The sequence below is a fragment of the Peromyscus maniculatus genome, chromosome 22, assembly GCF_049852395.1.
Source record: "Peromyscus maniculatus bairdii isolate BWxNUB_F1_BW_parent chromosome 22, HU_Pman_BW_mat_3.1, whole genome shotgun sequence".
NCBI classification, from domain to species: Eukaryota; Metazoa; Chordata; class Mammalia; order Rodentia; family Cricetidae; genus Peromyscus; species Peromyscus maniculatus.
Genome location: NC_134873.1, coordinates 26,746,338 through 26,760,704, shown reverse-complemented (window position 1 = coordinate 26,760,704; position 14,367 = coordinate 26,746,338). Strand labels below are relative to the sequence as shown.

General features: G+C 49.0%; 1 protein-coding gene across 1 annotated transcript in view; it reads right to left on the bottom strand.

Annotated features, from left to right (window-relative positions):
• Cyria (CYFIP related Rac1 interactor A) overlaps positions 1-10,681 on the bottom strand; it is a 116,764-nt gene extending 106,083 nt beyond the window's left edge. Inside the window, exon 1 of the mRNA XM_076559387.1 lies at positions 10,574-10,681. The gene's annotated coding sequence lies outside the window, so the exon portion shown is untranslated. The remainder of the gene's footprint in view (positions 1-10,573) is intronic.
• Between the last annotated feature and the right edge of the window lie 3,686 nt (positions 10,682-14,367).

Genomic DNA, 14,367 nt, shown 5'->3' with positions numbered 1-14,367 from the left:
GTACTCGCACCTCTCACACATTCACACACCTATCCCATGGCATGCACACTCACAGCATAGCCCCCACACACTCATTACATACAGTACATCCACACAGTCACACACTCCTCTACACATCTGGCCTACTCTCAAACATACATTCACTACACACTTGCCCACCTCCCACATACACCACATTTTATGAGCCCAGCAGGCACGGTGAGAGGGCTCAGTGGATTAAGGCTCTTGCTGCTGAGCCTCATGGCCCAAGTTTGGTCCCTGTAACCCACATGGTGGAGGGAGCGCATCAATTCCCATAGGTTCTCCTCTCAACTCCATCACCCAAGTGTCACGGCAGGTGCACGCACATATCACTTGCTTACTTTCTCTTTCTCTCTCTGTCTCATCTCTCATCTCTCTCTCACTCTCTCTCTCATATACACACACTCACACTAATTAAGTAATAAACTTGTATATGAGTAAGACATACACACAGTAAATAAGTAAATAATAAACTTGTATACACTCATACACTAGATAAGTAAACAATAAATAAACTTACACAAGTAACAACACACACACAGGCTTCTGTAACACGTAAGGTCCAACACTCTAGAATTATACTCTGAAATGGGCCTTATTTATAGTTCCCCTAAGACCCCAACAAAGACCACACAAAGGCTTTTAAGACCCCAGAACCTACTGGCATTTCTGTACCATGGAAACTACCTGCTATATTGTAGCCTGAGATCCTATCACAGTTCCTGCTGAGGGAGAATCTCCTCCAGATGAGCAGGGGAGGTCCCCAAAGAACAAAGAACTATGACTTGTCATACCTCATGGATCCCTAGACTAAGGTTCAACTGTCAACAGGGCAAAAGTCAGACTTATGCTGCACACTAAGCATAAAGTCAGAAGACAAAGCAAGAGAAGAGGTGTGGGGTTGCCTGAGCACTGGTCATACAATTTCTTTGCCTAAATGTCCCCATTTCAGTACCTGGTCCACACACAGATGCGGACTAGATGGGCAGACTCTGCCGTCTTTTCATTTTCTTGGGCAGGTCTAGCCCTGGTCCTCCACTCCCTAACAGGGCACTGTCCCAGCCCTCTGTGGCACCACAATGTCCGGTGTGTTCTTAACTTGTAATTATAGAGAGCCAGGCAATCACTGACAATGGTCACATTGGGGTTATGGTCACTGTCTCTTGGTCCAGCGGGCAGCAAGCACGGTGGTACTGTCTCTAGGAATGACAATGGAGGTTCTGGGGACAAAGTGCATCCAGAAAGACATGGAAAGGCCACTGTTAAAAGACAAGGAAAAGAAAGTTCCAGAAGATACCGAGACAACACACTGGAGGCCTTCTTGCGTCCCTTTGAGTCTTCATGGGCTGAATGGAGGCCACAGGAGGCAACCAGCGGGCAGTGAGTGCATCCCTCATCTCTCTCCTATTCCTGTCCTTTGGGATCCTGGCCCCCACACCCAGCCTCAAGGAGATAAAGGGCATTTACTTCAACTTGATTCCTAGAGGCAGAGAAGGGAAGTAGCAAGGCCAAGGTCACTCAGTAAGTCAAGAGCAAGCCCAAAGTGAGAGCCAAGACCTTCTCACGCTCTGCTTGGGGCTTTTCACTTCCCCATGCTTCCCCTTTGAGTCTGGTTCCTCCTCACAAGGCTAAAATGATGAGTCAGACTGAAAAAGTCCCTTCTGTCTTCCCCTAATGTCACACTTGGTTAAAACAAACAAACAAACAAAACTACAAAATTCCAACATATTTTTACTTCTAAGAAAGTTCTGCTTGAAAATGACTATGTCCTTTTGAAACTTTTAGAAGACATGTTTGAACAAATTGTTGTTACTCTTTTATTCCTAACAATAATACGTTCACATAATGCATTTCTAATTATTTAAAGTGAAAAAATATTAAAGTGGCCATCAATGCTTTTGATTAGAACGAAATGAACTATGTGACCACTTTATCTTTTCCAATTTGCTTTCTATGTTGTGACAAACACCATGACCTAAAGCCATGTGGGGAGGGAAGGGTTTACTTGGCTTACATGTCCCAATCACAGCGGATCACTGAGGAAAGTCAAGGGCAGGAACTCAAGACAAGACCGTAGAGTCAGGAACCGAAGCAGAAACCATAGAGGAGCAGTGCTTCCTAGGCTGTTCAGCCTGTGTCCTTATCCCTCCCAGGACCACCAGCCCTGGGGTAGCACCACCCACAGTGAGTAGTCCTTCCTACATCAATCATTAACCGAGAAAATACCCTACAGGATTGCCTACGTGTCCATCTGATGGGGGCATTTTCTCAACAGAGCTTCCCTATCTATCTTCTTCCCACACGACACTAGCTTGTGTCAAGATGCCAAAAACCTAACCAGCACACACACTCTCTCCAGGGGGGGACATGTGGCTGTGTTTTCCTAACCCCATACTGTGAGCTCCTGTAGGCTTTTTTTTTTTTTTTTTTTTTCTTGAGACAGGGTTTCTCTGTGTAGTTTTGGTGCCTGTCCTAGCTCTCATTCTGTAGACCAGGCTGGCCTCGAACTCACAGAGATCCGCCTGGCTCTGCCACGTGAGTGCTGGGATTAAAGGCATGTGCCACGGCTGCCCGGTTCCTGCAGGCATTTTGCAATAAAAGTCCACCAGTCCACTAAAATGCTTTTCTCAGACCAGATGTTCCTCTAAATTCAGAGTTCTCTTTACTGCAGAAGAGAACAAAGTATATAACTACCTATTATGTGCATGCCCAGAAGGGTCTGAAGCACTGATCTTTCTGCTAAAAAAGCTCATTTATCCCAAGTGAGATAAATAGAATCTATAAATAGTCCCACGTAAAATTGGGCTAGCTTCCAAAAGAGTGATGGAAAAATAATTCTACCTTCAGAGTTGTTTCATATTTTTGGACTCAACAATAAGAGGATGTGGATACATCAGAAAATTGTTTTTGACCCTATTTATTATTACCTGTGAAGGTAATCAAGAGCACAGGTTTGAAATCTCAATATGGGGTGGGGAGAGGGGCAGGCGGGCGGGCGGGGCAGACACGTTTTGAGGAATAAGGAAATGAGCAAGGAGATTGATAATAAAACGCGCACAGACTGAGTCTTGGTTTGCCTTGCTAGGACTCATCAGTACTACAAGGTTACTGTGTGCGTGCTGGGGATGCAGCCTCACAGGCTAGAGACATTAGCCCTGGGGGAAGGGACTTTTCAGGGGAGATTCAGTGATGGGTGGTGGCAGGGGCAGTTTTGTGGCCTCTCATCAGAACACCAAAGAGGAACAGACAGGAGTGGCCAAAACTTTTCAAGCAAATTCTATTCAAAGCCCCGAGCAAAAAGAGGACCTGATAAATATTTAATCCACGCATCCCTCATACCATCCACGAGACACAGCACCATCAGCTGCTGTGCACAAACTGGAAAAACGTCACAGACTGAAGGAATTTGACCAAGGGGAAACGCCAAGATTCCAAATCATCTCTGTTTGCTTCAAAGACGCTCAAGGACTCCCAGGTACATGGCATCACTCGGAATTTCAGAGCTGTGGGGTGTCCTACTGCCTCTCCCTCTCATCTATCACTTCTTCTCTTTTACACTCTCACCTCTTTCTCCTCTGCATCTCTCCCATCATTCTAACATCTCCCATCCATCCATCCATCCATCCATCCATCATCCATCCACCCATCATCCATCCATCCATCCATCATCCATCCATCCATCATCCATCCATCATCCATCCATCCATCATCCGTCCATCCATCCATCATCCGTCCATCCATCCACCCATCATCCATCCATCCATCATCCATCCATCTATCATCCGTCCATCCATGCCTGCACCCTCACACCCCCGCCAAACGAGAATAAAGACACTAGAGGTACTCATGCACATCTGACTGGCACACTCTGCCACTCTGTAAACTGAGAACATAGTTCTGTTATATTCCCAGGGTCACCAGCTGTCCCAGGGAAGAGCATGAAAAATGCATTGCATGGTACCTGCCTCAACTGGGAGGGACCCACCACTCAGCAAGGCTGAGTTCAGGCTCAGCTCATTACTATCAGCTCTCATCCTCTGACAAAGTAGGCTGAGCAAAGGGCACCCCAAAAGACGTCAGTCACGGGGAAATACTTAAAACACAAGCTTGATTTGATTTATTTCAATGGAAGAGTATGGATACGCCTCTGGCTAGCATGGAATTGCTGCCTTTGTGAGGTCAGTATTTTACCGAGACACTTGCTTATGGGTACCACATTCCTCACATACGTGTGGTTCTTATTTACAGTGTGGCTGATGGGGAGAAAGTGGCTCTGAAAGGCAATCTACAGAGGAGCAGACACCATCTAGGCCAGCTTCCTAGTGAGGCAACTTATGGAAGTTCCTAAAAATACCTCTGGATGTCAGCTTCCCCAGCCACAAGGCCGAGTTAAAATCTGCTGCACATGTTCTTCGGAACTTTGCCCCAGATGGTTATCAAATGATTGGTATTATCCTGCTGACAAGATCTTCTATTGCTCTATAAATGCTGTTGCCCACATAGTACCAAAGGCAACAGAAGACTGAGAGAGAGAGAGAGAGAGAGAGAGAGAGAGAGAGAGAGAGAGAGAGAGAGAGAGAGAGAGAACACACTTGTCAAAGCCCAGGTTGCATGTGAGTGAGCAGATGGTGTGGACAGAAGATTCTCGGGATTTTCTGACTCTCCATCCGTGCCCCTGTCCACTGCCTCTCCCCTTTGGCTGACTCGGAATCAGCTGCATCACTGCTCCTGCAAGACCAAGTTACCAATGGCCTTGAAAGAACCGGAAGGCCCCGGCTAAGTATATCGTTCATTGCTCCCCGTGTGCATTTGTCTTTTTCTTTCTTTCTTTCCCCCTTTGGAGCTGAGGACTGAACCCAGGGCCTTGAGCTTGCTAGGCAAGCGCTCTACCACTGAGCTAAATCCCCCAACCCCATTGTGTGCATTTAAAAAGAGTGAGATTCCTGGAGCCTCCCCGCAAAAGGTTTTAAGGGCATTACCTCCTAACAGAAGACACCTGTAGGTGGTCAGGCACCTGTGAGACCAGCCGCCTTCTCCACTCACCTTAATGGAAGTTATGGAATGTGGTATTAACTCTGCTCCACCCCAGTGACCTCCCCTGGTTTTCTCCTCTCATCAGCTTTGACTTTATCATTTGGGGGGTACTCCATTAGAAAATAGCTCCCTTCCTGGGTGGGAACAGTGTTTCCTCGGTCTGACTCTCCCCAGTCCCAGCTCTCTCTCAACAAAGCTGCCTCACTAAGGCTGCCAGGTCTCCCTTCCCCACTGGCTACTGGGTAAAAATGAATGAAGAGTTTTGAAGATCATCAGACGAGATGTGGAAAAGCCCTTTCGAGCCATCAAATCCCTTCCTGTCTTATAGTCATTCGATGGTGTGATACAGAAGCCCGGGGCTTGCTCCTCCCTGATCCCGGAAGTTAGGCTGGACGTTGAGGATTGCTGAACCCAGCTCTTATTCCTGGGCACATGCTTTTTAGGTTTCAGCATTCAAGAGGGAACTGATATGCCCTCAGATGGCATCTCAATAGAAGAGGAGGATGGGCTGGGCTGTGTCATTTTTTCTCTTCCTCTAGAGAACTGTTTTATCTAGACTCTGGCCATGCTTAAGCAGATGCTTTCTCCTTTGGAGTGAGGGCCACATGAGGGCCGGGATGATCGCATACTGATCTGTATGCTCTCATCCCAGTGCAGGCAAAGGGCAAGGGCCCACATGGTATGGATTTGTTATAGGAATGAATGATCCCATTTTTTTTTTAATGCTTGATCCATCATAAAACTGCAATTAAACTCTTTGGGGCACTCGATTTCCCAGTTTCATTTTAAAAATCTAATTATCTACGCCATACAGAATTTTTATTAGAAAGTGAAGTCATTAAATAAGCAGACACCAGACTCAGGCCCTGAGATAATTGCAAATAGAAACGCATCTGTCGGCCGTGCTCAGCTGGACCCGGTAAGCAGACTGCTGGGAAACGTGGTCCCTGGCTTCAGCACGTGGGGCAGCTGGGGCAGCAGGCTTCCTCAGGAAATGCTGGCTTCTACCTTAGCCAGGGAAGGCTAGGGAACAATTCTCAAGCTACTTCTCACTCTCCTCTTCCTGGACATAAGCTGTACCGACAGACTAAATCCACACATCACCTCTACCTTTGAAAAGCTCCCTGCCCCCAAGCCTGCCATCATCCATTGGAACTCCATAACCTGTCTCTATAGCTACCTTCCAGGGAAACACTTGTGATGCTGTCCATTCATAGGTCCGGTGATAAAAACCTGGCCTGCCCAATGATTTGGGGCTATTTTAATGACAAACCAACAATCTATTCTTGTGCTAATAAAACTATTTTGAAGTCAGCTCCTCTTTCTTAACTAAGACATGTCAAACTCCCCTTCTATTCATCACGTGTGGAAAGAAATCCGCAGCCAGCTGCAGAAAGCCCTGTTAATGCTGCACTCAGGGCAAAACCCTAATAAACGCTCTAAATATTTACTATGAGTCTGAGTTACAGCAGAGACTAGCTCCACCCTTAGTGAAATCCACTCGTATTCTCCAAACACACTCATTTTAGGTCACTGACATGCCAGCCAAGGAAATGACAAAATTGTATGCCATGGCACAGAGAGCAAGCGGGACTCAGTTTTACATTCTGGCCCTGCCTCTGACTGGCTGACAACACTATGTGAGGGATTCTACCTCCTTGCCCCCGTTTCTTTAACTGCAGAGCAGAGACAAGCAAATAAATAGACATACATGTTCTCGCTTAAAAAAAAAAATCAAATAAGGGGGCAGCTAGAGAGGTCCAGGATATTTTTCTTTTTTAAAGCAAACATTTATTTTTCAAGGATTCTCACTGATAAAAATGCATACCTGCAACTCTGGAAGTTTGTTTGCATTCCAAAACGTGTTAGAGACTGGCGCTCACCCTGGTGGTGGAGAACATGGTTTATCCGGTGACATACAACTCGAAGATGAACTAGAAGTGCTAGCAGTCAGAGGGTGGGCAATTTTTAACTTTCCTAGATAATGAATAGATCTCCAAGGGCCAGAACCCATCCAGAGAGCCGTCTCCTGGGATTCTAAGAGGACCCAGAGGCCCACTAACGAGAGAACTCTTTTCTAATCAATACAACTAACTAACAGCAAGTCTATTGTGAGATTGGCATCACGCCAGGCCCCATAAATACAGAAGACCATTTAATCCCAAAGAAGGCAACTGTAAGTATTGGAGTCTTATTGCCACAAGAATGGAGGATCGGTAAGGCCAGGTAGACTTTCAGGCCTCTTCAGCCAGAGCACACCAGAACGGAGCTTCCACTCATGATTGATTCCAACATGCTCCTCCTTTGCAACCGCTGGAGGACCTAATCTTGGAACTCTTGTGGCACCACAGACAGGCTTTTTAACCCAGATGAAGTAGGAACCAGAGGCTACTGGGAATGAGTCAAAACTCCCAGAGGCATGCAGGACTGCCTCCTAGCTGTGCGCTCACAAGAACTGAAGGACTAAAGGAGGGGCGCTCTGATAATAATCCCATTCAGTGAAGACTACAGGAAGACTTCCCAAGAGGGCAGGAGCGGCATTTCGGCCACAAAGCCCAGGCTCCCCGAGTCAACCCTAAGGGATTATCTGACCAAGAGCCATTCCTAGATGCCACATCTGTCCCTTTGTCAAAACACTCCTCTGACTACATGACAAGGATCTCTCCGAGCTCTGCCTCCTCCAGACCACACTGTTATAGAAATGGGAGTAGTGTCTCCATGAAGCCCACGCTGCATTTGACACATAAACGCAAGGTGTATAAATGAAGACGTGTATTTCATGAACATGCCACAAAATAACTTGAGGAAATGCCACTAGCCTTGAGAGATTATGGCTTAAAATCATATATATATATTTTAAACCTGCCAGTCGTGGCTCAAGGCATCTCTTTAAACTGAGATCTCTCAACATAAACTAGGGAAGTAAGGGTCTTTCGGCCTTCCAACCATTCAAAATATACCTGACAGACTAATCCATCCCATCATAAAGAAAAAGAAGCAACATCAAGCAGGAAAGATAAAGATGTCGTCAAGTCCATTTTAAAGACAGAGTGAGGTCCATGTGAGTGAACTGACCTCCTCTGGGTCAACAGCAGACGGTGAGGCAGGCCACTCAGGCCCTTGTCTTTTCATGCTACCCTAGTACCCCAAGTCCAGGGCGCCCTGCTATACAAAGGGGAGACAGAGAGAATGCAAGGGACAGAAAAACAACCAGGAAGGGAGAAGCAGCTTCACTGCAGAGTGTCACTGACAGGGGACAGTGGGTGATACTCCGGCCTGGGTTAGCTCTCTGGGAACTCCTCATTCAGGGCTGGCTCTGTGTCCTTGACTCATCCGGTTGCATGGAGGCTCTGGGAGCAGAAGCAAACTGAATTCTTCTCAGTGCTGGGTGAAAACAGGAAGTCACAAGTGGCTTCCCTCTGCTCTCAGCTTGGGTCTCCAGCACTCAGGGTTCAGGAGGCACAAAGGGCACGGAAGGCAGCTTGCAGCCCCTGGGGTACAGCGGCTCAACCAGGGTTAGGGGACTGGAACCCTTTCTAATTAACTTCCTGATGCGCGCGCACGGAAGTCCTCCAGGAGACAGAGCAGGGAGCACACAACAGAACGGAGGAGGCAGGAGATCCATACATAGATCATCGCCATGACATCCCTTCATTTACGAAATCTGAGGGGCTGACTGTGTGCTCACAGCAGCAGGAGCCCATAGGGAGCAACTCACTTGCTCTGAGTTGACTTGCCACATCTACAAAGTGTGTGCATGTGTGTGTGTGGGGGGGGGCTTCCCCTCCCCTAGAACACTCTCCTGAACATGAAAGCACTCCAGTGGGCTACCCCATGTGTTTGGCACCCTCAGCAGTGTGTTACCAATTATGCACCCCACCTGGGATGCTACCATACTGTCCCTTCCCCAGAGTTGAAGCAGGAAGGAGTATGGTAGGTCCATCTTCCCCCCCCCACCCCCCCCATCCTCAGGAGGTGAAGTTCTGCCAGCCCCCAGCCTGGGCCCAATGCCCATGTTTATGACTGTTTATTTCAGAGCAAGTAGAAAGAAGAAATTAGAGCCATAAAAGACAGGACAACAGACCAATAAAAACCAGCTCCCAGAAGAGTCAGGGGGAGGACGAGGCAAAAGTGTCACCATAGCAACACAAGACAGGCAGGAAAAACAAGCCCCTGCTCTGCCTCCTCTCTTGACATGAAACCCTCCAACCCACCTAGGAGTTATGTGACATCCAGTCCCACTGTGAACAACCGGAACAGGCTGGTCTTCCCAAGTGGAGGCCGGGTCAGGTGCCACCATCGTCCTCCTGCTGCCCAGCACAGGTCCCAGTCTTGCATGGTCCCAGCCCAGTTCTCCATGCCCCCAGGGACCCAACACTGTGCAGATGGCCTGGGCCACTCTAGTGGAGGTGGTGACTGTGGAGAGGAGGGAAAGTTCCTAACAGGGAAACCACTAAGCTTGTGGGAGCCTTATGACTCTGCCTGGGGTTCTCTATGGAGCAGGCAGGGAATCACCCACAGAGGAGAAGAAATCATGCCCAGAACCCAGAAGGGTGGCACTAACAGTCCTGGACTCTTCCTCTCCAGTGATGGCTGACAGAATTCCGGAGATCTTCACGGGAATGGGGGGGGGGGAGGGGGTTGGGGGGGTGAGGGTGAGAGCTTTAGCAGATTTCAATGCCAAAGGCCCTGGACCTTGTCTCTGGGGACGGAGGCCAGAAAGTTTAGCAGCTTGGGAGAAAGACTCGAGGATGGGCTGGTACATTTTGACAAGAGGGCATTCTTGTCAGTCCCTCAGCTGGCAAACAAGACAGGTGTGTCTACCAAAAAGCATGGCTGGCCTGAGACCAATGCCTTGGGAAGTGGGTCAAATTGTTCCCGAAGCTCCGGCCTGGAAAAGTCTCCTCCTTCTGGACTCCAGTTAGGAGTTCTGGTGTGAGGGGGAGTAAATGCAGCGGAGGCGAGGTCCTGGGCACAGCAGTTTGCCTGCTGGCTATGAGCACTTCTGGGGCAGGTGGCAGCCGACGGGCCCAGGTGTGCACGGGCCAGGGCGGGCTTCACCCATGCCTCGGGGTTGCTGAAAGATGGGGAGCAGGGATCCCCGAAAAGGAACCCGAATGGGGTAAGACTGGGGGGGGGTGTCTCCCGAAGAATAGCTCTGGGGATGAAGGTTCTTGGGGGTGGGAGTGGTTGAGGGTGCAGGGAGTCGTCAGGAAAAGGAATAAAACCAGGAGAGAGTCCCGGCGCGCACGAGAGCAATGGACGCACAGACCTCCGACTCGGGGAACCAAGAGGAAGGGTTCAAGACCGGGTCGAGCTGCCTCCCTCTCTCCCTCCCTCCCTCGCCTAGGGCTGGAGGGCCATCGCAAGCCAGGCGAGGAGGGCCATGGCCGGGCCCCGCTCCATCCACCATGCCCGGCGCCGAGGAGGCCCCCGCGGCTCCGCAGCGCCTTTCCCGGCGGCTCCCCACCCGCGCTCCCTGCCGCGCCCCGGCCCCGTCCGTCCGCACCACGCTCACCGGAGTCGCCGCCGCCGCCGCTGCTGCCGCTGCTGCCGCCGCTGTCCCCGCCGCCGCTGCCTCTGCCGCCGCCTTGCTCGCGCTCGGCCGCCCGCTCCGCCGCTGTGCGAGCCTCTCCCGCGGCAGCCGCAGCCCGAGACTCGGCTTCCAGCCCCGCCCCGCCCTGCCCCGCCCCCGCCCCGCCCCACGGCCCGCCCCTCCCTGGCCCGGGAATCCCACCCCGCTGTCACCCGGCAGCCGGGTTCCCTTCTTCTTCTCGCTAGACGAAGCAGTCGCAGTCGGAGCTGCAACCCAGGAGCGAGCACTGCCCCTCGCGGCTCATGGTAACCCTGCCGTCCCTCGGCCTGGGTCACTTGCCTTGCTACTCAGTAGGAGGCCCGAATTCCTCCATACCCACCTTTCCCCTTCAAACAAAAAGATCCCCCCAAAGACACAATCCAGGCAAGCCACTGACATACACCCACACTGACAGTAGTGCCCACACCGGATCACCCCAAAAGCCCCCCCCCTCTCGCCCCCCCCCCCCCCCCCCCCCCCGCTCTCAAGTTTCTTTGGATTACAGACCCTGCTTGTTCTCACACCTTCATATCTTCCCTAGCCTAACCACACACACCCAGCCTTAAGGGCCGCAGTTATTGGATGGGATTCCCTACAAAAAAAAGTCTTCCCAAATGCTTAGCCTATGAAATGCAACGGTCTTCTAAAGAGTAAGTCTAAAATTCCCCGGTGTAAGGAGAAAGTAGCTTCAACTCTCATTGTTACCGGATCATTGTTTTAAAACATCTGCCGTGGTGGCTTTGTGCATTGAAGACAGAGCTGTGCCAAATAGGTTGTGTGAGTCAGAGCCCCTGTTGGTAGTGTGTGTGTGTGTGTGTGTGTGTGTGTGTGTGTGTGTGTGTGTGTGTGTATGTGTGCCTTGCAGACCCCCCAGGTTGGACTGCTCTTTTCAGTTAACCAGGGAAGATCACTATAAAATCTCTACAATATTAAATCTTCACAGTGTGTCAGGCCATCGCTTTTTCGGATAGTGGGTTTGTGCGCTGGGAACAGAAGGAGGAAGAGCCTGCGGCCCACAGAGCAAGCAGCTTAAGGGAGAAGTGTCCTCGGGCGCTGTCCCCTTCCTGAGGCCAGGATGAGTCCCCAAGAAGAATTTGCTCTACCTAAGTCTCCCTGAGGCTCTGACAATGTTTGTCTCTGACAGGCTACCAGGAGCTGCTTAGTGGAGTTTTGGGGTCAGTTTTGGCAAGAATTCAGACAGGGTCTGGGCAGGCACAGTCTAGTTAGAATAACATACTCTCTCACTTGGAAATGGTCCTTGGGATGCAAAAGTCTCTCTCTCTCTCTCTCTCTCTCTCTCTCTCTCTCTCTCTCTCTCTCTCTCTCTCTCTCTCTCACACACACACACACACACACACACACACACACACACACGCACGCACACACGCACGCACACGCACACACCCCTACCTCTATCCTAGCGTCTTTTTTTCCTTTCTTTATTCTGTCTACCTTCAACTTTGGCCAGGCATAGGGAAGGTCATGAATGAATCAGCCCAAGATGTCACTCATACCCGGAACACTATCATTTTCAGAGCTGAGCAGACTTTTTTATTTTACACTCGGTGAGTAGAGATTACCTGGTGTATGCGATCTCACATTAGAACACTTGGAGATGATTTCTGTCTCAGTAACTGAGGGATACCTGCGTAGTATTGCTGTGCCCATCATGAAATAATAGGGTTTTCTAATTATCAGTATGGAATTTAATAATTACGTGTTGACTAAGACACAATAATCAGATGAAATAGTCTTTCAACTTTATCAGTAATGCTAATGACAGGTCCAGAAGTTATCATAATAAAGATTACAGTGAAATTAAACTGTCATTTAAGGGCAGGTAAGTTCAGATTGTATTTCAGATGGTATTCATTCGCGGCATATGCTTGTTTCTTTGAACCTTACTATCTCAATTCAGCTAACTTCAAGGACATCTTCTTTGGGTGGTGGGTGTTTCTGTTTTGATAGATCACACCAACCAAATGCTAGGAACTTGACTAAAGGATGGCATGAGAACTTGTCCCAGGCCTTTGACGGCACAGAAAAGCTTCCAGGCCAGGCCGTGACAAGACGGAACAGGAAAGTCGTTGGAATGAAGATGCTGCCCATATAGACCTGGACTAGAAGGGATTTACCATGGGAGGAGAAGCGTCTGGAGGTCTCGCTAAACTGAGAGATGACCTAGCCTTCAACAGGCAGCAAAGGGGACAAGAATAGTTGACACAGAGGAACAAGGTAGATGTCCCAGCACCGTGGACTGTGCAAACTGCAGCAGAGAGTGGATACCCAGCAGGGTGGGCTGCGGAGAGATCCCCCTCTGAGTCTCAAGTAAAGAAACCGATGATTCCTTAAGGGTCCTTGGGATAAGCAGTGTGAACTTAAAAAAGACTACTCTGTCGTTTGTATTGTTTTCTACAAAATGGGAATTGGGAAGCCTGCTTTAGGAGGTTGATATGAGGGTATATATCAACTGTTTTTGGAACTCTGAGGGAAAAGCTTTTTTTATTTTTATTTATTTTATTTTTATTAATTAAAAGTGAAACGATTTTGTTTTTGTTTTGTTTTGTTTTTTGTTTGTTTGTTTGTTTTGAGACAAGGTTTCACTGTGTAGCCCTGACTATCCCGGAACCCACTCCGTAGACCAGGCCGGCTTCTCGAACTCACACAGCTGTGCCTGCCTCTGCCTCCTGAGTGCTGGGATCAAAGAAGTGCACCACCACCACCAGGCTAAGAAAAGCTTTTTTTAGAATGGCATCCTCTTGTGTGCCCTGAATCATACTGAATGTCAAGTGAGTGCTAAGTTCAGACCTCCTAGTAGGCAGGGTCTTTCACAGGTGAAGGCATGGTGGGGAGACTGAAGGATTCCGCATCCTGTCCCCATGGTGCTCTCTCTGCTATCTGTCCTATGTGCTACAAGCTAACAATACTTTTGCTGTCCCAGATCACTGGTCTCACCGGGAATTATGTGGTACTTTCCCCTCTGGCATTACCATAGTGACCTCGAGGGGTGCTGAGCTTCCTCGCCAATGGCTGGCCAGGGTCCCTTTGTGTAACTAGGGGTTTCTACGGAAACATGGGCCAGGCTTCAGCGGGAGCATAATAGATTTGATTATGAATATTGAGCCAATTTTCACAGCTGACATGCTGCATATTTCCTTCCTACAACTATGCAGAGAAACTTTGCAGTGACCAAGAGCCCCTGCTTAGTCTCTGACTAAAGCTCTCAGACTCCTTTGCTCTTTTAGCTGCTCGGATGGTCAGCCCTTTCATATTCTCCTTTCTTCACACACGGTCCCCCCATCCTCCAGTGATCCGCCATCCAGGATTATTCCATTGAACTTCTGCTCATATGTTTAGACACTGGATTCAAAAGCAACCCCTCTGTAATGACTTTTTCCATAATGTTGCACGCATACACTCAAACTCACCCTTATTTAACTGTGTTTGGGGCATCAGTTGATTTTAAACAGGCAGTTCTCCTTATTCACAATAACTATGTTCTATCAGGTCACCATGTTTCAGCTTGTTGCACAAACACAGGACCATAGCTTCTAGGGGAGACACAGGATTGGGTGCCTAATAAGCCTCTAATTGCAGTTTCATTAACACATCAGCAAACAACAATGGTTTCTATTTAGAGACATCACACTTGATATATATATATATATATTGTTGGTTCACTGGCGTTGAATCCACGGCCAATAACACTGTCCCCACTGCCTGTGTATATTTTGGCT